This window comes from Ostrea edulis, chromosome 5 (genome assembly GCF_947568905.1).
Source record: "Ostrea edulis chromosome 5, xbOstEdul1.1, whole genome shotgun sequence".
NCBI classification, from domain to species: domain Eukaryota; kingdom Metazoa; phylum Mollusca; class Bivalvia; order Ostreida; family Ostreidae; genus Ostrea; species Ostrea edulis.
Window position 1 is genome coordinate 36,594,505 of NC_079168.1, and position 24,042 is coordinate 36,618,546.

The following is a 24,042-nucleotide window of genomic DNA, read 5'->3' on the forward strand; positions in this document are numbered from 1 at the left end:
TATTACTTGTATATGCAGAAAATGATTGAGTATTTCCCCCTCACTTAATTAATATTTTATATCTGCCGTCTAATATTCAACTAAAGAACAACTTTTGCCAGAAGTCACATCCAATTGCCCCTTGTGTTTGGTGGATTAGAATTCATTCTGTCGCTGTTTGAAGTGGAAGATTCTATTAGTTCTCACTCTCAAGACGAAATGAAAATTCCTCATAGCTGCTGGTCATTCTCTGTTTTCTATTCTACAGAAAAGCCAAACCGTTCTTCAAAAAAGAATGTTTACATCGTTGCAATTTGATCCCGAGCGGACCATTGAGAAAGACTAACGACATAATAACGTTATTCGCTTCAGCTGCTCGTCGTAGAAACCAATTATTGCCGGTATACCAGTGTTTGTCTTGAAGAAAATACCACGTAAAATTTGATTTTAAAGACATTGCTGATAGCGCATATGGAATTGGATTGCAAAATGATTTCCAATCAGGATCCTTGATATGGAACTACTTTCCTTGATGATCCGGTTTAGGGTGCTTTTAACTTCCTCATCACACCAATCTTCCGCTACAATACTCGAGGACTTGGAACGTTATTGAGGGATCTTGATTAAAGAGTGATGATATCCGAATGGAGGACGTCATTGCAATTGTTAGCAGATATTTTAGTTAAGTCATCACATTTCGCGTTTGTAATATGGATATGCCCGAGGTAAATGTATGGATTACTGCAGGATATATACATGTATATTGGAACTTGTAAACCGATGAGCCAAATGATACTTATTGGTATGCTTTACTACAATACATTTCTATCATAACTATCAAATGTACTGTAGTTAAAAAGCAAACTTTTTCATTTATTTACTACATTCGATAATTGTCTTAAGTTGAACTTATATATACATATATAAACCAACATATCGGGTCAACATTATAAATTTCTAACCCTTTTAAAAAGAGTTAGAAGGAGACTCAAGGAGGCTAAATTTCTCCTTCTCTCCCTCTCCCTCTTTTTGAAAAGTGGTCTTTCTGGTTTGTCTATAGTTTTATTAAAATGATTAACAAACAGGCGGTGTGGATCTTCCGAGACTGGTGATGGTTGGTTTATCCTGGATGGAAATGATGGATTTCTCCGTAGGAATGGTTGTATTGTTGTGGTGGTGGTTGTTTGGAAGGAGTGGTAGAGTATTTTTCCTAAGGTGCGTGGTGGATGTCTTTTGTAGTAGGTGGTGGTGGATATCTTTTGGAGAAGATGGTGGTGGATGTCTTGTGGAGTAGGTGGTAGATGTGGATTAATCTTCGAGTGTGTGTTGAAATATTTATGGGTAGATGGTGGTGCATTTCTTTTGGGGTAGGTGGTGGTGCATTTCTTTTGGACTTCTTGGTAAATGTGGATTAATCCTCGGGTGTGTGGTGAAATCTTTAGGGTAGGTGGTGATGGATTTTCTTGCAGGAGATGGGTGATTGTGGATTTCTCATCCTTGACAGGGTTTATGTCTACGAAATATAAATGAGCAATACTGAACTGAAAAAGATATACACCATTATGGTTGTTATATTTAATTGGTATCCCGAGGATTCATTCAAACATGGCATAAATCAATTAAGACTAAAAGACAATGAATCTGAAAGTTACAAAATCTTTTCACCAAAGGAAAAGATAAATGAAAAGGTGAAGATAACAACAGTGATCAATCTCCTAACTCCTATAGAAATACAAAATTAAGATTAGGACAAACAAGGATCCCTCGACATACCAGAGGTGGGATCAGATGTCTAGAAGGACTAGACACCCCCTGTTGACCGGTCATATCCGCCGTAAGCCCTATATGTCGATCGGTTAAAGAGAGTAATGCAAGGTGAAGATAACGAACAGTAATCAATCTCATAACTCCTACAAGCAATACAAAATAGTCAAAATCAGTGTGTAGAAATTGTTATGAAACATGTCAGACAGCAAGCAAAACAATTTACATGCATCATGAAAAGAACTACGATAAGTAAATCCAAAAGAACAATACTGCCTACTGTCTAGCCCCGCCGCCATAAAAATTCAGAATTCTGAAATAAATATTATCTCAAATCTTGAGAATTACTCATCTGAGAATTTTCTTACAGTTGTCACCAAAACATAGTTGAGAATATTCTTTGGGATTGTCATAAATTTTAATCTTAATAGTCATACAAGTAACAATTCGACACTGCCGATAGCATAAAAATAGAATTATGACGTATCATATTTCGACATCTAACAGCAATACAGTATATTCAAACAAGAGTTGTCAGATAATATGAGAAACCTCCCAGAATGAACTAATGAGGTACATCTAAATCAGAATGGAATAATTCTACTTCGTAAAATAAACAGAACACACAAAAGCTGCATTACGAAAAACAAAACATGATGATTCATCCAGACCCTGTAAGTCAGATACAGGATCCGAATCCCAAGTGGTTATGTGTGTCCAACAATACAAGTGTGAACTATAGAAGAGTACGGTTACTGATTACTGGACCTGCTGCAGAGACAGAATCGTGAAAACTGTCTAGCCTTGAATGTATCTTTCATGCAAGTTTGAATCATGTAGGATTAATAATATAAAGTTTCTTACAAAATTTTCCTTTAAAGATTTAACCTCCTGTCCATGGACCACGTTGACGACGACACCAGAGTATCATAATAGATCGTGTAGTTTGTTTCTGTGATCGAGCACTCACCTATCGATATCTAACGTAATAACCATTTGATTGATGACTTTCTTTGTGATGCGATCCTGAAGTAATTGATGTTATATAACAAATGTTGTATCATAGATTTATAGATATGTATTGAGATATGGGTGTTCCCTGACCTGAAAGATACGCATTCAAACTCATATGGAACAAAACGTCACTCATGTGGAAAAATCACATGTAGATGGATTCACGGGATTTGCAATCCCCATTTGGTTGAATATTTGAAACGAAAATGATTATTGTTGCTATTTTGGGGTCTCCATCCTTCTTTTTTGGGGGTGGAAATGTATACGTTTGGGTCGCAACACCTTCCCCTTGCAAATTTCCTTCACTGAATAGGAACATTTGCCGACTTATGCACAATTCCAATTCAGGTTGTAGCATTCTAAATACAGTTTTTCGAAAATCCCCCCGCATGCGGAAGGCCGAGGTTCGAATCCCGGTCGCGATAGACCTAAGTCGTTAAAACAGGATAATGATAGTTCCATCGCCAAACGCTCGACATCAGGTAGGAATGTCACGGGTCCTCGGAGATGACCTTAAAAAAAACCGGATAACCCGTGTCACAGTAGGTGTGGCACGCTAAAGAACCCTCACTGCTCAATGGCCGTAAGCGCCGAGCATAGGCCTAAATTTGAAGCCCTTCACCGGTCTTGGTGACGTCTCCATATGAGTGAAAATTTCTCGAGCGAGACGTTAAAGCTGACATGAATTAATAAATACGTACACCTTTCTCATCTTATCCGCCATATTTCTCTCAGGTAGCCTAATTTACTCAACCCGTATATACCCCAAATGTGATTGTCACACCTGAGTGATTTTTCTAGGTGGACTCGACCACTGCACATCTCCGATAGTAATATATAGGGAATGCGAAACAAATAAAATCACATTTTAAAACATTATGCTTTGCTCAAAATTACAAAATATTTATTGTATACCAATGCAACATTCCGAAAGTTTAGATAATTTAGGAAAAAATTGCAAAAAGGGAAGCTTTTCTTGCATACTTGCAAGTGCATGCAAGTATTTGCAGTTTCTTATGAAAAAAATTCGGAGAAATCATTTGCCAATTACATACTGATAGAATGGAATAAGCAAAGAGCATAAAATATATTATTTATATTAATTCTTGCAAAATACAGGTCCATGCCATATGCATAATATGTAATGCACATGGCGTATTCGCCAAAAAAACCAAAACAAAAAAAAAACACACCACCGTATCAAATACGGACGTTTATTCAACAGGTATCGGAGATGTGCACTTACCGAAAATATTAGATTCTCTTTATTCTGATAAATCCACGAAACAAAATGATAAACTCCATTTGTATCTCGTTAGAACTTTACAACACGTTGTCATTCCATTATACAGTCTGAGACACACTTCACCCGTGCCAAATCGGGTGTCTTCAATCAGGGGAGATGTCAGAGTCGAAAAATTTTCCTGTATTGAATGCTTGTCTGGTCGAGGTTTTGCAGTTTATAGAAATCGGGAATCTAATCATATACACTGAGCATCTGTTGGTATATATTGCGTACTCAATTCAAAATTTATCGATGATCATATACAAATTTGGATATACAAATAAGGGAATAATGATCAAAAATATACATCTGTTTAAAAATGCGGGTATTACATTTGCAATCCATAATAAACAGTTGATTACACAAAGACACATATAAAAGGAAATGTATAAACGAAAATACAGTTTTATTGTTTCTTTGGGAACCACATAATTATTTACGGTCTCTGTATGTCCATATTCATTGATTGAACAGGAGAGAGAGAGAGAGAGAGAGAGAGAGAGAGAGAGAGAGTGTGTGTCCTACTTCGATGTACAATATATCATTTCACAGAAGGAAAGAAAATTGATCACTGATATAATGGTAAGCTTACAAGCATTGAAACATTCCAGCTATTTAAAAATTTGTTATTGACAATATATTAAAAACTTACAGGAGTTGATGTTTATAATTGAATTCATTACAAATTTTAAAAAAATAATATATCAGTTTAAACTGTGCATGTGGAAAATACTGACTTTGTATGTTAGAATAACGGAAAAAGGTAAATTGTCAAAAAAGTGGGGAGAGCAGACCAGCCCAGCCTCCCTGCCCACCCCAACCCCCTGTGTACGTGCCTGAAACAACATATCAATTCGTGTTGAAAGAAAGGTGCATATCTGCATTTCATTAAATTCCAAAGGAGCTCGAATTTATGTGTTCCCCTATTTATTATTTTGTATGCAAGATTCGTTCCCGAATTTAGAATCATGCTTTCAGTCAGAGCAGAAATGAATTCATTTTGAAGTACATCTAGTTTGAATGCAAATGTGGAGTTCATTCTTTTAATTTCATCAGACTCATTAGAGCCCCCTCCCTCAAACTATGCAGCTTTGTTTTTATTGATATCTAAATCGGTACAACAGGAAGAAAAAAATGGAAAATTGGATTCTTAAAAATTTCTTGCCATTCAAAATAATAATTAAAAAAGATGAATGAAAACAGCAATAAAATAAAACAAAAAACCCAAACAAACCAAGATGTTTTATTTAAAAGTCTTTTACTTTGACTGCCTCAATAATTTCCCCCTACACTTCATTTTCTTCCATCGTTGGGGATAGGATGGGGTGGTTAGAGTCCTCTACTATGAGTGCCTCATAATATCTTCATTTTATATATTTTTTTATATATTTTTTACTTGCATTACAAAATAACGGCCTCTCACTTCTGTCGGCGCGGGTTCGAAACCCGCTCGCGCCGGTAAGTGAGAAAGTTTCCCAGTTTACTTTCGGAAGGTCGGTGGTCGGTGGTCTCTTCCCAGGTAAATTGTATCTGGTTTCTCTCCAACAAAAACTGGGCGCCATCAGATAACTGAAAAATTGGTTGAGTGTGGCGGAAAACATAAAAAAACCAAACAGAATAACAAAAAAAAAAAAAAAAAAAAATGGATATTGTTATCAAAGGTGGGGGACAGACACTCTTGTCCCCTCCCCTTGATTCTATGTACCTTTGTACTTGACCTTTGTATTTGGGAGAGGGTCTACATAGGCTATGCCTGTTGAGTTTCTCAATAAAATATGTTTAAATAAAAAAAAATTCTATGTGATTGCATTACTACAATTTGCGTCGAGTTCAACGCAGAATGTAATAAAGCAAAATGGCATAGATATATAAGATCTATTGAGCGCCGAATTAGCATAAAATGAAGTAATTGAAAATAACATTATTTAAAGATATGTTTAATTTTTAATTATTGCGTGCTTTAAATGCAAGGTGAAGATAACGAACAGTGATCAATCTCATAACTCCTACAAGCAATACAAAATAGATAGTTGGGCAAACACGGACCCCTGGACACACCAGAGGTGGGATCAGGTGCCTAGGAGGAGTAAGCATCCCCTGCCGACCGGTCACACCCGCCGCGAGCCCCACATCCCGACCAGGCAAACGGAGTTATCCGCAGTCAAAATCAGTATGCCAAGAATCAAATAAATCTGTATTATCAATTAATGAGAGCTATTGAGTTACTGTTCTCTTATATTGAATTAAAGTATCATTTGTCTTAATAAGAGCGCGATTATTACAAGATCATCGTTTGAATCCCCCTTCTCTCTCTCTCTCTCTCTCTCTCTCTCTCTCTCTCTCTCTCTTCCCATACACTCGCGCAGTGTTGTATGTGCAAATTATCTATGCACAAACAATTTATGTACCTAAATGATTTCCTGATTTATAAATCTGCAATACTCTGACAAGTAAATCATACGGTATAAGGATCCATGTACAATACAGGGTAAATATTATACTCTGATACTTCCCCTGATTGAAGATAGCTGATCGGCACGGGCTAAGTGTGTCGCAGTCTGTACAATGGACAATGTTGTTTACTGTTGGAATACAAATGGAGTGTATCGTTTTGTTTCATGGATTATGCTAATAAAGGGAGTTTTACTACTACTTTGAGTATTTTCGACAAGTGTACACGTACATCTTCGGTCCTTTACTGATATTACGAGTAGACCCAGGTAAATAGTCATCCGCATTCGATGCTTTTTCATGGCGAGCATACATGACCATGTCTTCTTTATACGTACAGTAGCATTTATGTACATTGTATTTGCATTTTGCTTGAAGTAAGTGTGAATGGTATAGATTTTATACCATTTGCTTATTCCATTTCATCAATAGATCTAGATAATAGATGAAATATTTCTCCGCGTTTTTGTATAGTTTTGACATATTTATTGCAAATGTACGCACATTCACATAAAGAAAAGGCATTCTATATTTATTTATCCAAAGCTTTTAGAATGATTTACTACTGTACGAAATGTTTATTGTAATTTTTAGCACTGCATGGTGTTTCAAAACGTGATTTCATTTCTTCTTGATGTCCTATAAATTAGTGTCGGAGATGTACGAGCTACCTGTCGAAGCTACCCGCACAGGTAAATCGAAGTCACTGATCTGAAGTGAAGCGTAGCAAAACCCGTCCCCTTATATACCATGCGAACTCTGATACATATAACAATAGAATATCCAACTAATATGGCGGATTAGCAAAGAAATATGGCGGACATATAGAATTATACTATATTTATTAATTCATGTCAGCTTTAAGCAAGATACAATCAATCATACAATCGAAAATCCACGATCCCTAACTGACAGATGAAAAGTGAAAACAACGAGCAGTGATCAATGTCATAACTCCTATAAGCAATGCAAAATAGATAGTCGGGAAACACGGACCCCTGGACACACCAGAGGTGGGATCAGATGCCTAGGAGGAATAAGCATCCCTTGTCGACCGGTCGCACCCGCCGTGAGTCCTATATCCAGATCATGTAAACTCTGTTATCCGTAGTCAAAATCAGTGTGCCAAGAACGGCCTAACAATCGGTATGAAACACGTCAGACAGCATTTGACCCAATGATATGTTGTATTGGCAAACTAGATCGTTATAACAACCATAGAGTTTGCGAAATGCTAATATTAAACGAGACTATTAAATCCCTGCACCATCACCTGTTTGTCAGTAGCCTGTCTGGATTTAAAAACTGATCATACGCAGAAGAAGCTCTCCTATACCGAATCAGTTGAGATATATAAACACAATATGCAGGTGGTAATGGAATATTGCTACATAGATATGGGAAGTTGACGATGGAGAAGTTGAAATCATCCCGTTTGTCATAAAGTTAAGTTGTTAGTTTGCCGTGAATATCTACTTTCAATAAAATATCTAAGTATGAAGCAGAAGTGGACGACTCTGTGGTGTCTTTTATTTCGAGTTCACAGAGATATATCGAATCGACATATGAATGAAATTTATTGTTGTTAATAGATAAAACGTCGTCGATATATCTAAATGTAAAATTGAAGGCCACAGCAAGAGATTTTTTCTTCTCACGTAGAAGTGTTTGAATAAATTCTGCTTCATATGAATATAACAGGTCAACTAACAAAGGTGCACAATTCGTGCCCATGGGAATTCCAATAGACTGGTGAAAGACCTGATCACCTGAAAGAAAATTACAATTATTAGCGGTTTTATCTTTTCTACGATGAACATTTATCTCGGCTTATTCACCTTGACATCGCAACATAGTAGAACTCTAAAGCTGCCACGCGCTCCATCATACCACCGCCGAGATGGTTCGACGGCATAATCGTCATCATGTCATCGCCCTCCTTAATTTGTGTATTTAGGCATGCGAGAGCAATTAAATACGCATGGGTTTAAAAGCAAAGAGTGATCGAAAAACTGACTAAAACATATTGTTTTTATATATCTTTCCAATATGCATTTTCACACTTCTCTGTGATTTAAATGCAGGTCAGTTAGCATCATAAGTAGGGGTTGGCACTTTTTCTGATCGAAACTTTTTTCTTACTGTCACAGTGTCTCCCTCCCATGAAAATGCAGTAAAACTACCATTTTAATTAAGTTTAAAATCCTATCGCCACACATGAAAACATTAATGTAAGAATGCAGTATTTTGGAAGAGAGATCACATAATTATGATTTTACATCTTCATTTCGGTGTTTGGAGTAGTCTTTTTCTTAATACTGATCTTAAGAATGTGCATTGACAAATAGGATATTGACAGTTGTCATGAAACTTTAGAAATATCATATAATATTTTGGCTCTTGTGACAAAGAATACAGCAAACCCTGAATCTATAAAATTATAATGCACAGAAAATTTACTATACTTAGATACCCCCACTACCTCCCCTACCCGGGGTTGAACTCACGACCTTTTGATGATGAGATGACGATAGAATTCTCGCCATGCTGTCACACGCTACACCGTCATTGAGAATGGAAATGGGGCATCGTTATTTGACGTAAATTTAAGAGGATGATACAAGATACACACTGCATTCGAATTATTTCATTGCATACAAAGCACCGAGATTGTAATGAACTATTAAATAAATATGATAGTGGAAAGAGTTTCATCATCATCATCATCATCATCATCATCATCAAAAGCATGTTTTTTGACTAGCCTAGATGGTCAAGCGGTCTAGCGCGCTGGTCACGCGCAGGTAGGAGATTTGATTCCGTAGGTTGTGAGTTCCGGTGAAATCTTAAATGTAGTACCCATGTAATCGTTTGCAAAGTGTTATTCTCAAGTCCATATATATGAGCCCATTTCCATTTTCTAGAGGTACATTCATAAGAATATCAACATTCCCAGGAAAAACTTTAATATTATACACCTGTACTTTCTGTCAAATTTAACACCATACGTGTATAATTACATGTTAATTAAGTATATCTGCGTGTATTTGATCATGGAAATCGATATATGTTCAATTCCAGTAACACAAGAAGAAGGCTATAATATTCATGTTAGCCATTGCTCCTTTCATACTTCCGCCTGTTCACACATGCGTAAAAATACAATAAATGCACATGAAAGTGGTTGATGGAACGATGATAGCATTGTGTCGTTGCCATCGTTATCGTGTTATAGTGACATTATATCATCGCCATCGTAGCACCATGTCATCCAGACGATGGTACGATGGAACACGTGGCAGAAATAGGATTCCATAATAGCGATATGAAGCGAACATAAGGAACACATACATAAATAATGTTAATAATTCAGCAGTGTTGTAATTCTCAAGCAATAATTGTAAGGTGAAGTTGTACAAGACTGCGAAAATTGACCAGTTATGTATGCATTCTGTCTAGGACAAGAAAGATAACTTTTCCTGGAACCTTGTTGAACGTTCGCACCCACCCCAAATTCTGATAACTATAATGATGAATACATGAAATTAATCAATTTGGAAAAACTCCCAACAACCCACAAGTATTCTTTTGTTTTTCTTGTGTTTGTTATAATTGCGATAGCATAAAGGGACTGCCACCAATTTTCTTCTTTGGCTTCTATGTATGCTTTTAATTTCCAAATATTTGTTTTTGTAGCGAACGTATTGACATAATTCTAGTTGTAATATCTGAGGGAAGATGAAACAAGTCTTGACAATGTTGTTAAACACTTCAGGACAAGTTGTGTATTTAACCAATGTAGAATGTTATGATTTACGTTTACATTTTGTACTATGATATAGATCAAATATCTAAATACACAACGTATTCCTGAATTCAATTCTACCTTACTGTTGCGCGTTATGCTTTAAAAAATGTTTTTAGAAAAATGTAGACTATAAAACTGAAGACGTTGTTTATATTCTAAGTAAGGGTGCAAGTAAAGTTTTCGCCTTTCTTTCTTTTTTCTCAAGAAAAGTTCGACTTCCTAGGTACATGGTACTAGTGTAATTAATTTTCCAAGGTACATGTATTTCAGGTGAAAGAGGAGACTTGCCTAAAGTAAAATGTTAGAATATGAAATGTGTTAACATTGGATGTAGCGTACTACTACTGGAAAGATGCTGAAGACGGTGAATAGGGTTTAGCTTGGTCGTTCCTTTGGGAAGATGGACAATTAAGATTAAATTACTCAGTATTTTCAATGTTCTTCTGATTAAAAACATGTCGTACCTGGGTATTGTCGTACACTCTGTTGTTGCAGGCTTGTGTAGGTGTAGGTAGTTCCCCGAATGCAGGTTAAAAGAGAATTTGTATATATTTACGGTATGCAGATAGAGATTACAAAAGTGTTCTATAATCTCAATGGCTGGATAACTCTCTTAATAATTATAGCCCTCTAGGAAAATGACTTCCTTAATCCTATTGAGACAGAAAAAAATGAGTTTTGGTAAGCAGATGTTAGTGTATATAGCACTAAGAAGCCTTGTGCGTGTCCTCTAATGATGGCATGAGCTTTGATGTTGGCACGCATAAATTGTTCACATCACTCTTTTCGTCTGAACCCTTTACTCTGCATGGTCTTCCAGGTTGGTGTCATCACCATAGTTGTTACATTGGTCTTTGTATGACAAACCCTCTTTGCATAATCTTCTGTTGATTTTATGTAAACTGTAAAAATAGTATTGAGGGCTCTCGATTAGGAACGCCAAATTGGTGATATGTAGAACTTGACCCTTGCGTGGAAAGAATCCAATGACCTAGTCGACTTTCAATTATTGTATTGAATACAAGTCTTGCTGAGATAGGCTTGCATCTGGGTACCGGTGATGATAATTCTCTGTAGAGAATGCATTCACCGGCAAAGAGTCTCACTCCTGATGACCTGAACACATGCTCTGGCAATCTCTACCCAGAGTTATCGTTCCCGCTACGCTCCACTAATAGCGCAGCGTAATACGCCCTCTGGTGAGAGATTGATGCTCTGGTAGATCGTTGATGAATGATAGGAACCAGGAAGGATCGATGACACTGCCTTGTCTAGAAATGAACTCTGCCTGTGATCTCTGATGCCATTAAGGTGGAAGGTGGAACTAACGTAGAAACCTTTGGTGGAGTACCTTATTGAAGTGAATAGTTCTGAATAAATTATACACGCACAATTCAAGGAATGCAACAAAGTTTTGTGGTTAAAGAAGTGTTTGACCATTCCACTCCTATGCGCCAGACTACCACAAAGCAGTCGTATGATTTAGGTATATAAACCGGACGCCCGTCCATGTTTCCAAGACAACGCGTATCACCAGTCCCAAATTCACACCCAGTGTCCCAAGGCACTATGCTGAGTAACAATGACGGTAGAGGGATGTTTTTTCAATCAATCAATGCTTTATTCTCATAAATGTGCAGTCATACATCAGGCCACAGTTTTTTAATTTCTTGGTTTACGGATTTTTTTTTAAATTAGGGTCGGTCGGGAGAAAAAAATATAAAAATAAAATAAACATTTTAAATATATATATTTGTTTTCAATGAATCATTAACATCATTTCATGAGTACAAATAAACAAAACATGTATTAAATATTAGATAAAGAATTCTTTTGAGTGACTAGTATGCTATGAATTTAAAAAAAAATGCAATTTCAAATTCAGTGTACAAGTATTATCTGTTACACTTTGGTAAAACATAAGCTGAGAAAATGTGTAAGGTCATATCACTTTGATGTAAAGTAACTAGTATTTGTACTAGGCTGTTTAGTAATTTTGCTGTATCCAGTATTTATACTATGCTGTTCAGTAATTTTGCTGCATATGCTCAACAACGATTTTACAAATTGCAAATATAATATAAAACAAATTAATACATGTATACGCACTATTACAATTTTATGTAGCAATTTCATTTTTTATTTCAGATTGTTTATATCCCATGAAATAATTTTTAACCTCATTTTCCCCACAAAGACATGCCCTTGAAATTCTCTATCACCTGTTTCGAAAAAAGTGATTTTTGTTTTTCTTTTTTTTTTAATTTGATACTCAAATTCTTTACACCACTACACAAGGTATACTAATTTCTGAGAAATATGCATACCTTTCATCTGGGAATTGGTTATATTTGTTTTTACGGGTGTTCATTAAAATATCAATAGCATCTGGCAATTTTTCATGCTGTTCTATTCCCTGTTTTTTTGTTTGTTTTTTTTTACGGCGGAGATGCACGTACATGCATTCAAATACATTTAATATGACATGTATTGCTATTGTATAAAGTCACTAATTAGAATAATCTAACTGTATCTCGGAACAGGCCCTCACCACACTCAAACCGGGTCCGTGGGACATTATCACTTTAACGATAGAACATCCTAGCTATCTAGTAGTAAAGTCGCTAACAACGGTACCTTCCCCTCATCCTTAAACACCCAAATAGCACTGCATTTCGTCTATGTTAGCAGCAAGAATATCGCCAATTGTATGAAAAATATTTATTTCTAACAATTATTTTTTCCGTGATAAAATGTCATCTGTTTCGTCGACAAAAATAATATAGGTATCGTTACTGTCATCAGTGGCCATATCTGTTTACATGGTTTTTAAAAATACGGAATAAAGATATTTCGTAAAACGAATAGTGATTACCAAATACAAATCAATACGTTTGCGTTTCACGATTTTCTATTCGTAAAATTTAAAACGCATCGAATACAAATTGTGTATAAATCGACTGCAAACCACAAATCTGATTAAAATACTAAATTCTCAATAGGAATCTATGGAATGAGGGTACCAAACCCCCGTATGCGTAACCCGGACGCAGCATTCTCTTCCACAGAGTTATCGGTCCTTTCTCTCCCTTATATAAGGGAGAGAAAGGACCGATAACTCTGTGGAAGAGAATGCGGACGCAGTTGACCCAAGATTGAGCGGAGGTATAAATGTCTAGGTGTTGCGTGATTGGCTAATATCAAGAGTGAAATTATTTGGAATTGAAAGAAATATTATAGAGGTTCAAATTAATTGTCAGGATTAAAAATTATCGCACAAATCGAGAAATGACTGAGGAAATTACCATGGTAGGGGTGTGCTTAAAATGAAGTGTGTAATTTACTGCAGATTGCCATGTGCTGTAAAAAAGTACAAATATGGCCTATAAAAGGCACGGGACCCTATATATTTTTTGTCATTTTTTATCAACACTAGGAATGAACTTTGAAATGTTTGCGGTCATTTTTGTTTTAAATCGATATAGTTAATTAGTGAGAGGGCCAAAGGTTACAGTGTAACATTGAGGTCTATGGGAAATGAATTGGTACTCTTTTCCCCTATACACGTATCAACACTTCGCACAAGTTACGTCCCTTGTCCGCCATCTCCCGGATAAAAATCGTATTTCCTTACGTTGGCCTTTGTAATTTTCCTATCTGTAGCTTTGACATCTGTTATTTTTCCATCAATTGCAGTCAACTACAATAATGCCCCAGATTGGGGCAACCCATTAACTTGTACGAAAAACTTGGTAATTGGCTAAAATTCAAAGTAATAAATCTTACATTTGGTAAGGTAAAGAAGGAAAACTTGGTTTTTCACCGATAGACCTTTGGCTGACCCCGCAAAGGGACGTTACTCGAGGCGAAGTGTTGATACGTGTATTTATGTGTGAGGGAGCACTGGTACTGAATTAGTGATATTTAAAAAAAAAATACAAAAAATCGATGGAATTCGGTCGGATTGAAAACATTTTTTAAAAATCATTGTCTTTTTTTTTTTTTTTTTTTTTTATATATATAATTTTTTTAAAATTTTTAATTTTTTATTTTGCGACTTAAAATAATGAGTGCTTGAATCCATTTCCTTTTAACATGTTCGGTAATGCAAACCATGATGACCCCCCCCCCCCCCCTCCCTCATGATAACCAACCATGCCACTTGCTATTAACTACTGAAAATCATTAATTAATTCTAGTTTTGTGAATTAATCTTAATTAATGTATCCTCACAACAATAGTGGAGAGGGGCTTAAATCAATGATGTTGCAATTTTATTCAATAATTATATATGTGAATGCTGAAATATTTTATCATTGTGTTACAATTAGGATTACATATGTATGTACAATATTATAAAAAATGTTTTAATTTTCTCTTTTGGAACATACCATTGCTACAAGGGGATTATTATATTTCAATTTTTAAAAATTAGATAGGAGCGCGTGGGGGTGGGGGGTCCGCGCATATACATGCCCAGTAGTTGAGTTTATCGATTTATTTCTAAATTATCATTATATTGAAATGCGTTTTATGTTCAAAGGTTTGGGCATTTTTATCATACAATTAGTAACTTGAAAAGATTGAGAGTAAAAAAAAATATAAAAAAATCGACTGCTGAGAGCATACAGTTCAGAACAAGTCGTGCATCAAAGGTTAAGCAAGTCACAGTGAGGGCAGCAGAAATAAAATGTATATATAGCATAAAAATATTTCAATCACATTCATGTATACAACGTTTTAATGATTTTTAATATAAATTCATGTCATGAGTATTTGGCAAATAGATAAATGTTTAAATTGAACCTGATCAAAGCATGGGCATTACAAAATATGTACATACATGAAGCTGCGCTCGCTCAAACGGTATCACCGTCAACACATTATTGCTATGTATAAAGTGGAGAAAAAATATTCAACAAATGAACACTACCACAAGACTAAATTTTATCAAAATGAGATTATACGAAAGGTCCACATATTCCTTTACAACAAATAGAAATTTACATAAACTTTTAAGCAGTGCAAGATTTGTTGATGCAATTCATAATACATATATTTGAATTCTTTGTTAAATTTTCAGACAATAAAGATTTTCTGGCAATTGTTATATTATGTTGTGAACACTCAAAAATAAGTACAAACTGGAACTAAGAAACAAATTCCGTTTACTTTCCCAACGAAATGAAGAAACAGTTGAAAAACACCGGTGTGGCATGTGAGAGGTCTGGCAGACAACATGCGAGAAAGCTCTTGAAAAGGAATCGAGAAGACATAAAGAATGGTTAACACCTAGAACGTGGACTCTGATCACAGAACTGATAGACCTGAAAAACAAGATCAACCAGACCCAGGATGAAGATCACAGACACGACATACAGGAACACTACTGGGAAGTCAACCGTCAAGTCAAAAGAAGTGAGAAACAGGATCAGAAGAAATTCATCCATGAGCTCACAGCAGCAGGACAGAGAAATGTGAAAAGACACTGGGGTTAGAGTATGATCAAAAAGTGATCGGGACTGGTACAATATCCTCTCATATATAGCAATTTCCACAATCTCGACTCAAATGTTGGGCATTTCCCAAATTCACTGTGTGAATCCCAAAATCTTATCAAAACGAGGCAAAATATTATACCTTCCGTATCAAAACCCTTAATCTGCAACTAGTTATAAAATAAAATATCATCATATTTCACCTGTGCCAAGTCGATATGCACACACGTTGGTTTGGTTTTCTTTATTCTAAATGACAATGCAAATCGGGGGCGATTTCAAGGTCACGATGTATTATAAAGGTTACTTTAATGTACACAATATATAACAACATGAGACTTATGAAAGAAAACTGAAAAAAAATCTTATGGCAAACAGTTTTAAACATAGACAGCTTGAAGACTGGATAACGGGAGTAAATAGCAAGAAAATATGACATTTTCCCAGCGATACAACTATAGACTTGTACGTCGTGACGTACTTTTATACTGTGACGTCATATAGTGTGAAGTACACTGAGGTGCATTTCATGATGTTTTACTCGGGACACCTTAACCCTGCTGTGTTCTTGAAAAAAATGGCAACCCAACACGTCCAGTCAAAGACAAAAATGGACACACAATCCCAGGAGAAACAGAACAGAGAGCAAGGTGGGCAGAGCACTTCAAAGAAACACTGAACAGACCAATACCCCTAGATATTTCACCACCAACCCAACTTTGGACATCAATACTGGTCCGCTAACCAAGACGAATGTCACCAAAGCTGTCAAATCCCTCAAGTTAGGCAAAGCAGCGGGTTCCAACGGGATACCACCTAAAGCACTGAAAGCAGACATCCAAACGTCAACAGAGATGTTGTATCCCCTCCTACACAGGATCCTAGAACAGAAAACAGTGTCCGACGACTGGGAGAAAGGACACCTTGTGAAGCTACCGAAAAAAGATCTCTCCTCATGCAACAACTGGAGGGGCATTTTGCTGTTATCCATTCCAGGAAAGGTGCTAACCAGAACCATGTTGGAGAGACTAAAGACCGCCCTTGACAAGACCCTGTGAGGAAGAGACAGGCTTCGTCAAGACAGATCCTGCACCGACTACATTGCCACAATAAGAATAATCCTTGTACAGTTTATGGAGTGGCAGGCACCCTCCATCCTGAATGCAGTCTTTGTTGATTTCCAGAAGGCATTTGACAATGTTGACAGGAATACCATCTGGAAACTTTTGCATCACTACGGCTTCCCACGCTTTGTCTCCATCATCCAGCAACTTTACAAAGATGCCACATGTCAGGTTGTAATTGATGGGAAGCTGACGGAAGTTTTTTCTGTAAGAACCGGTGTCCGTCAAGGCTACTAACTCTCGCCGACAATTTTCCTGATAGTGATCGACTGGGTAATGAGGCAGTCCACAGCAGGCCAGAAGACAGGAATCCAGTGGACTTTCAACAAACAGTTGGATGACCTGGATTTTGCTGATGGCATCAGTCTTCTCTCCTAAAAGCAGCAAGATGCTCAAGAGAAGTTGTGCCGTGTTGCTAAAGAAGCAGGAAAGACAGGCCTCCAGATCAACACAAAATAGACAGAGGCGATGAGAGTTAACAACCGCCAACATAACCCAAATAGCAAATAGACAAGTTTGTCTATCTCGGTAATGTAGCCAGCAAAGATGGCGGCACAGACGAGGACATAAATAGTCGCATCAACAAAGTCCGACATGCCTTTGTTGTCCTCAGACGAATCTGGAATTCCTCTGCCATTTCAATCCACAACAAAATCAGAATTTTTAACACCAATGTAAAATCGTTATACGGTTCTGAAACTTGGCGAGCAACAAAAACAAAGACCCACAACCTCCAGACATTCATCAACAGATATCTACGACGCCTCATCAACATCAGATGGCCGGATGTTATTTCAAATGCAGATCTCTGAAGTAAGACCAAGCAAGTTCCGATAGACCTGGGAATTAGAAAACGGAAGTTGAGCTGTATTGGCCACACTTTTCGAAAGTCCACGTCACCAGACAAGCCCTTGAATGGCACCCGCAGGGCAAAAAGAAAGTAGGGAGACCCAGAAGGATCTGGCGCAGAAGCATCAACAAAGAATTGAAGGCTGCTGGAATAACACGGGCTGAGCTAAAGAGGATCACCCAGAACCATGTACGTTGAAAGAGTATGGTTGCAGCCCCTAGTTCCCAGAGGATTAAGGCAATACTTAGCAAGTAAGTCACACTCAAAAATGTAATGATATTCGTCTCCTACGTTTAACAGAAACGTCGATTTCTCGGAGTATATTCCATCTTTCACATTCGATGGGTAGTTTAAAATTATTTTGTAATTTTGTATTCAGGCATATATACTTTAAACTATTAACTATAGGGTTTAATATAATTACAATAATTAAGAATTTACTTACCAGTTTAAAATCTCTTACAGTCAAAACAGCGTGCACCACCCATCTTCTTCACCTGTTGGTCTAGAAATCATATACCCACGCCATGCCAAGAAATCCCGTCCGGTCTGAATTCGTTGGCTTCAATAGGACCATATTACATGCTGATTAATAGTAGCCGTCCATTATCTCTTAATTGCGGTCACTGATTTATAACGGTTTTTCTATACCGGAGATTTTGCTAGGAATTTCTTGGCATGGTAAACGAGTACGATACGATATAGCCGAGTTTGGAACGGAAAATTTGAAAGGGTGGGGGGGGGGGGGTAAAAATAATTTTGAAAATATGAACTACTGTATCAATACACATTCTGCATAAAGAAAGGTATATTCAATATTCTACAAAGTAAGCCGGCATTGGGATCGATCGTCTAATGTGTAAAAGTATCATACCGGTAATTGATTTTTTTCCCCTGCGCGATTCTTCTCACTTCCTCTTTTCTCTTAATTTGTGTACCCCTGATTAGGAAATTTTGTGTAATTTTCGGGAATAATCAGTTGTATACAAAGGAAGTATTTGATGTTGGTAGCTGAGGCTACTTCCTGAGGTGCACGCAGGCTGTTTACACACATGTGACACATACTGGTTACATCACTCTATGTCGAATCATGGCCGAAAGAAAATAATTCCTGGAACTTTGCATGTTTTATGGGACTTTCCTTATGAGGTAGGCTCTCCAATTTTTTTGTGAGGTATAAATTCAAGTATTGTGTTTGAAATTTTGTGAGTAGAAACCATGAAAGAAGGATTTAAATATTTTTTGAATTTTTGTTGTAGAGGTGGGTGATTTGGCTTTTGACCAGCTGATTTTGCACGTGCTTGACTTTGATGTTTTTGCGGTGTCGGCAGGGTAACAATAAGCATTTCCAACAGCGTTATTCGGCATGCGTCATTGGCATCAATTCTAACAAGTGATAAATTACACTAACAAGTGATAAATTACAACTTTCTCTAACGATTCATTCAAAATATCTGATGATATCCTTCCTTAGAGATCAAGCGCAAGGGGGGGGGGGTGTCACAATTTGTAATTTTTGCCATTAATGTGCAAAAATAATTTTCAAAAAATGACCAAATAAGCCGGTATGGGGTTATTTGAGTGTTTTAGTTGAATACACAAAAATCCTGATCGGAATAGCACCCCCTCTCCGCCGCAAATCTAATTACATTGTGTAAGTGCTCGCATATTAAAAAAACAAAACAAACAACCCCCAACCCCAACCCCAACCCCCCAAAAAAACAATCGGGGTAGTGTCAAAATCAACTGCAGACTGTAACATAGTTTGGTTTACAATAATTACAACATTATTATAATAATATATCCAAGACCCCATAAATACATGTATATACTGGAAGATGGAACAATATAAAAATATTTTGTCGGTTGAGTTTTTCATTGCAATAATTATGATTATCTTCATATGATTAAGTAATACAACATTTTGAACAATGAAAGAAAACATAGACAAGTAACATTTTATTTATTTACATATTTCATTCATTCATAAATCGTGTATAATGTTTAAGATCCTCAATTTTTTTTTCAAGAACTCGTATCCAGAATTCAATACGTACATGTATACTATTAAGTTTGAACTCGTATCCATCTTTTACCTTTGATGACTATCTATTCAAAGTGAAAAAGTTTTCTCTAAGATAAATCGTACCAGATTTCTATGATAGAAATGATAATATTTATATATTTCTAGGAGAGCTCGTACCCAATTTTTAAACCTAAAAATGGCAACATTTTTCTCCAGGAGAACTCGTACCCAAATTTCTAAAATAGAAATGACAAAGTTTTTCTTCAGGAGAACTCATACATGACAAAGTTTGTCTCCAGGAGAACTCGTACTCTGATTTTTATAATATCAAGATTGCTACGAGTAGTCATATCAAAAGTCCCATAATTACTGTAAAACTTGTCGAATCAAAATGGCGGCGCAATATGATCAACTACACATGGTGACTGGCATTCCTACAATTGAGTTGCGTCCAGTGTTCATATGTGCAGCATGTACAAATTCAACAAAGTGCCATAACCCCTGTAAAATTTATCGAATCAAAATAGCAAAGCAATATGATCAACTAGATCTACATATGGTGACAAACGATCCTACAAAATTTTAACAAAATCCGTTGAGCGATTTCGGAGGAGTTGCAGCCACAGTGTTCCTATATAGTGTAAAGTTCATGTACATGTACAAATTCAAGCATAAAACACATAGCACAAATGGTGTATTATATATATGTATATATATATATATATATATATATATATATATATATATATATATATATATACATACACAGTCATAAAACAAACACATTTTAAATAAACACAAAAGACACATACTATGTGAACAAAAGAAAAGAAAAAACCCAAAAAACAGCACGTGTACCAAAACAAAAAAAAAAACAAACAAAAAACCCCACATACATATACAGAAGAATCAGGGGTAAAAAAGAAGTAAGAAGCAAAACACTAATTAGTATGTATGAATACAGTTGGGAAATATAAAACATGCATAGATATACAGGGACTAACTAAAAATCACAGATCTATACAAAAAGAATCGGAGATAAGAATGGGGTAATTAAGATATACAACACTGATTATAACGCAGATGGGAAATATAAACATACACAGATATACAGGGACTATATAAAACACAGATACATAAAGAAAAATCAGGGTTAAGATACAAAGCACTAACACAGTTAGAAAAGTAAAATTTAACGGGTGACAATAATACATGTAGTTTAGATTAAAATTTCAAGACTTAGACAGGAGAGGCTGGAGTCTACATGAGTTACATTTACAATTTACTTCCCTACAACAATTTAGGATATAATTTGAGAACTGACTGTATGATGAGAAATTTCTGACATTATTTGGCAGAGAGTTCCAGAGCTTTGCTGCCTCATATCTGAAAGATTTAATCCCATACCTGGTTGTTCAAGATTGATTTGGGTATTTCAGCTGTATCCGTATATCTAAAATTGGAATGGTTTTTATAAAAACTAAATCATGTAGGAAAACTGGGCTAATTTTGTGAATAATTTAAAAAGTTTCCAGAGGTTACATGTATTGTTCGCACTGATGATTCTCCTGGTTTTTAATGATGACAATTTTGATTGATATAAATTTTCATACGTGTGCTTTTGTAATCCTCATAAATAAATCTTGAAGCTCTTTCCTGTATCTTTTCAATTTTGCAGGTGTTTTGTTCAGTGCAAAAGTGCCACGTCAATGGACAATTTAACTAAAATTGGACATGTAATTGATGAATGATATATTGTTAATTTGTTGGATAAAAATGGCAGCGCAAAATGATTAACTACATATATTGACCATCGACGCAAACCACGACCAATATCATGTACGATCCTCTCCCATCTGGAGCTATGAGGACCCCGAACCATGGTTTGAGACGAAGTTTAAGTAAGTAAGTAAGTAAGTAATTTTATTTATTTTAGTAGCATGTGTACATATATTCATACATCCAATTTCATCACAATATACAAATCAATAAACACCCGGCCCGTCGGGCCTATATGCCACTTTAAACGTTGATATAATAATATATAATGCAAATAATTGCGCATAATAACATTTTCTATAATTACATATACATACATGTGTATACATGTATAATAAGTATATAATGTATAAATAGCTCAGTTGTTGATTTTTCAAAATGTAATAGATTGTCTAAGAGAAAAGGAGGAGTACAAGTATTTTGCTAATTGTCTTGGGTAGTTTGTTATTAACATTCGAAGAACCTCTACATCTGACATTGACATTTGATTAAATCCCGTGTTTTCAAACAAAGTTGTTCTGAGTTTAGAATACAATGGACAATAGAGTAAAAAATGAATTTCGTCTTCCACACAATTTAATGAACACAATGAGCATATTCTTTCAACAGCAGGTTCCCCATAATATCTTCCCGTCTCTATTCCTAAAGGTAAAATACCACATCTAAACTGCGACATAATTGACCTAAAGTATTTTGGCATATCCAATGTTACATAATTTTCTCGACCAAAGATTGATTTTATAGACACATAAGTTCGTAATTTAGGTACTTTAAATACTTCATTTTTCCAGATATTTGAGTAATGCATATTTGTTTGAAGAACATTCATGTCTATCAACAATTTTGAGTCAAAATAACTTTCCAGTTCCAAATTTTGCAAAATTTCTTTCAGAGCACTACACCAGTTGTTTCTACATGTATCATAATCCATTTCAAACACTTTTCTAGTAATGCGTTCACTGTCAAATAACAATACTCTATTCCAAAATCTTATCATATTAATCCATCGACGATATTGACTGGGTATCCACCCCGTATCTCCATAGATTGCCAATAAAGGCGCAAAACGATGTACTCCCCAAAAATATCTAATGGCTCAATTTTGAACATTATCTATTGACTGGAATTTTTTGAACCCCCAAATACTGGACGAATAGACTAATATAGGTAAAACGCAAGAGTAAAATAATTTTTCGTAAGCAATGAATTCAAATTCTTTATTATTGTTTATTGTAGAGATAATTTTTCCAAGTGCTCGTCCTCCAGCTATAGCAAGATTTTCTGCATTTTTTGTATAATTTCCAGTGTAAGTAAATATGATTCCAAGATATTTATAGCTATCTACTATTTCTAATGTATTTGTTCCAATAGTGAATTCAAACTCTGTTCCTTTTTGTTCTAGTTTTACGAAAGTGCATACATTTGGATTTTTCAGTATTTATAAGGACTCTCCAACGCCTGCACCAGTTGTGCAGTTTTTGTAACATACATTGTAATTATTCCGGTGTCTTAGCTAATAAGGCTATATCGTCTGCATATAATAAAACGGACAGCTTTTCATCTGCGATATTTACACCCAAATCCAAAGAGTTTATTTCATGAACAAGGTCATTTGCAAAAATCGAAAATAGAGTTGGAGATAAGTGATCCCCCTGTTTAACACCAGTTTTACAGCTAAGCCAGTTTGTAAGTTTTCCATTTACTCGAACGCATGACTCTGAACTTTGGTAAATATTCTTGATCGAATTATACATTTTACCATTTATATCATTCAACAGAAGTTTATACAGCATCATGTCTCTATCTACAAAATCAAAACACTTCTTTAGATCAATAAATGCAACATACAGATTTTTATTATTCTGAATTAAACTGTTCAAAGTAAATACGTGATCTTAACAGGATCTCCCTCTTCTAAAAACATTTTGTTCATCTGCCAAAATATCATTATTCTCCAAGTAAGTAACAAGCCTTTTATTAATAAATGCACCATAAAGCTTACTGATACAGGATAGGAGACTGATACTTCGGTAATTCATTGACAGGCGTTTGTCCGAGGAGGACATATGATAGCTTTCCTCCAGATGGAAGGGATGATACTTGAATCAAATATAAGTTGAAAGAGATTACGTAATGTTTTAATTATCATTGGGAATTTTAGAACACTATATGGAATTTCATCATACCCACAAGCAGATTTAGATTTAGAGTGCAGTACAATATCAGAAATTTCTTCCAGCGATATATCATAATTTAATTCTTCATTGCAGATGAATGATTGAAGTTTCATATTATTTTCCAACCTTGTTTTTTCTAGCCTTGAACTATCGTAATGATCTTGAAAAAAATCAGTATTCACGCTACCGTTATACAAATTTTGGAAATCAATTTGCCATCTATTTAAAACTTCTCGTTCATTAGTAATGATATTTCCATCTGTATCTATGACCTCCATTGGAATATA